This window comes from Miniopterus natalensis, chromosome 3 (assembly GCF_054644295.1).
Source record: "Miniopterus natalensis isolate mMinNat1 chromosome 3, mMinNat1.hap1, whole genome shotgun sequence".
Classification (NCBI taxonomy): domain Eukaryota; kingdom Metazoa; phylum Chordata; class Mammalia; order Chiroptera; family Miniopteridae; genus Miniopterus; species Miniopterus natalensis.
Genome location: NC_142083.1, coordinates 87,923,443 through 87,925,860, shown reverse-complemented (window position 1 = coordinate 87,925,860; position 2,418 = coordinate 87,923,443). Strand labels below are relative to the sequence as shown.

Sequence of the window (2,418 nt, the reverse complement as noted above, 5' to 3'; positions counted from 1 at the left end):
ACTGTTCTAAGATTACGGGGCTTGGAGATGGAGTCTCTTGGTATGACAACTGCTTTTCTTCTCATCTCACCAGTCACAGGCTGCCTTCCTGTGATGCCACACACCTGGAGAGGGTGGCCCTTCTGGACATTCAGATGTGCCCCCTGGGGTCTGCTATTAGGACTCCCAGAAGGAGACAGACAATTGCATGACACTACTTTCCTAGGTCCCCTTCCCTCATGGGGTTTGGATAGATAGATATGGGTGGCAATTTCTGGACTGACTCAGATCTGTAGACTTTATCACTTTCCCTAGGTGTCTCCCTGGGGCATGAGAGCTAATGGACATCTTTTTTTCATGCCATAGCGATTGTCCCTGAAGAGAAGCCATCCTTTCAAGGATACACTGAGAGATGGCTGTATGGGACCAACAGCTCATTCCTCATTTTTGGGCTCCCAACAAAACACAGAAGGGAGAAAAGTCTCAGTTCTAGAGCGGAGTGGAAGGAGGAGGAGGGGTGGTGGGCGTGGTGGAAGCAAGTGATCAGATAATTCCCACCTTCCAGGGGTTAACTGTAAAACCGCAAGGATGTTGCTCAATTTCTCCCACACATAAGTTTTTCATCCACAGCCCTTTGGAGGATGTCAGGCCCTGGCCACATCTCTGGATCTTGAAAAAGAGGCAGGTGGAAGAAAGAGATCTCGGTCACCAGGCAGAGCCCAGGGGAGTTCTGACATCTTGGCTCTTCAGCCCCTCACCTCCAACACCACGTCCACAGTCTCTGCGGAGGGAGCATTGGCTGTCGTGGGATCCCAGCCACTGCCTTCTGAGTGTGGCCAAGTCCTCCCCATCATCCAGGCCTCTAGAATAGCTGGAGGTCAGAGGTGGGCTGGAATGGGCGGTGGGGCCTGGGAGAGGAGAAAACCTATCCTTCCAAAGCCTTTCCTCTGGTGCTTGACAGAGGTGCCCTCAGGACTGGGGGAGGCTGATGCCTCCGGAGGTCCATGGCAGCCCCCTCAAGCTCTAAGGTGCCTGCCTGCCGAGGTTTCCACTCTGCAGCACCATGGCTGGGTTGGTGTCCTATCCTGGGTTATGGAGATTGTGTGTGTGTGTGTGTGTGTGTGTGTGTACGAAAAGGAGGGAGAGAGTGATCTACAGAGAGGGGCAAGAGAAAATAAAGAACCCTATTAAACAGTGGACAGAAGATCAGAATAGACACTTCTCTAAGGAAGACACGCAGATGGCCAACAGACATATGAAAAGGTGCTCAACATCATTAATCATCAGAGAGATGCAAACCAAAACCTATTAGAATGGCTATCATCAATAGTTCAACAAAGTACAAGTGTTGGCGAGGGTGGAGAAAAGGGAACCCTTGTACACTGTTGGTGGGAATGCAGACTGGGGCAGCGACTGTGGAAAGCAGTGTGGAGGCTCCTCAAAAATTAAAAATGGAGCTGCCTTATATCCCAGTGATTCTACTTCTGGGAACATATCCAAAGAAACCCAAAACACTAATTCAAAAGAATATATGCACCCCCATGTTCATTGCAGCATTATTTACAGTAGGCAAGAAGTGGAAGCACCCCAAGCGCCCATCAGTAGATGAGTGGATAGAAAAGCTGTGGGACATTCACGCAGTAGAATATTACTTGGCCATAAAAAAAAGAAAAAAAGAAAAAAAGAAAAAAAAGAAACCTTTTCTTTTGTGACAGCATGAGTGGACAGAGAGGTACTATGCTAAGTGAAATAACTCAGACAGAGAAAGACAAATACCATATGGTTTCACTTTTTTTTTTTTTAAATTTATCTATATTGATTTCAGAGAGAGGAAAGGAGAGGGAGAGAGAGAGAGACAGAAACATCAATGATGAGAGAGTCATTGACCGGCTGCCTAGCCCGCAGCCTGGGCATGTGCCCTGACCAGGAATCGAACCCCGATCGCCTGGATCCTAGGCCGAAGCTCAACCGCTGAGCCACGCCCGGCCGGGCTCCATATGGTTTCACTTACATGTGGAATCTTAAGAGCGAAACGAGCAGCCCTCCTCTCCTTGGTGGGGTCAGGCCTGCGGTCTGGACCCTGTCGTGTGCGGAGGCAGAGTGAAACGGCTCTGGCCCCTCAGTGTTATGTCTTCAGTGCTCATGGCTTCCAGTCCACGGGTTCGATCCTCAGGCAGCGGGACACAGGAAAAACAAAACAAAGCAAAAACAAACAAACAAACAAACAAAATAGAACAGACTCATAGACACAGAGAACAGGCTGAGGGTCGCCAGAGGGGAGAGGGGTGGGGAGCTGGGTGGAAAAGGTGCAGGGTTAAGAAGTACAAATTGGCAGGGACAGAGCAGTCTCGAGGATGTCGAGTACAGCCAATCGCATTGGAATAACTATGTGCGGGGCCCGGTGGGGACAACTCTGTAAAGTACGTGGTTGTTTACACA

The 2,418-nt window shown here is 49.5% G+C and overlaps 1 non-coding gene across 1 annotated transcript; it reads left to right on the top strand.

Annotated features, from left to right (window-relative positions):
• The first annotated feature begins 2,020 nt into the window (after window positions 1-2,020).
• Window positions 2,021-2,166, top strand: LOC148093550 (small nucleolar RNA SNORA57). Its single transcript, XR_015714297.1, has one exon. It is a non-coding gene; the product is annotated as a small nucleolar RNA SNORA57 (small nucleolar RNA).
• Window positions 2,167-2,418: the final 252 nt, after the last annotated feature.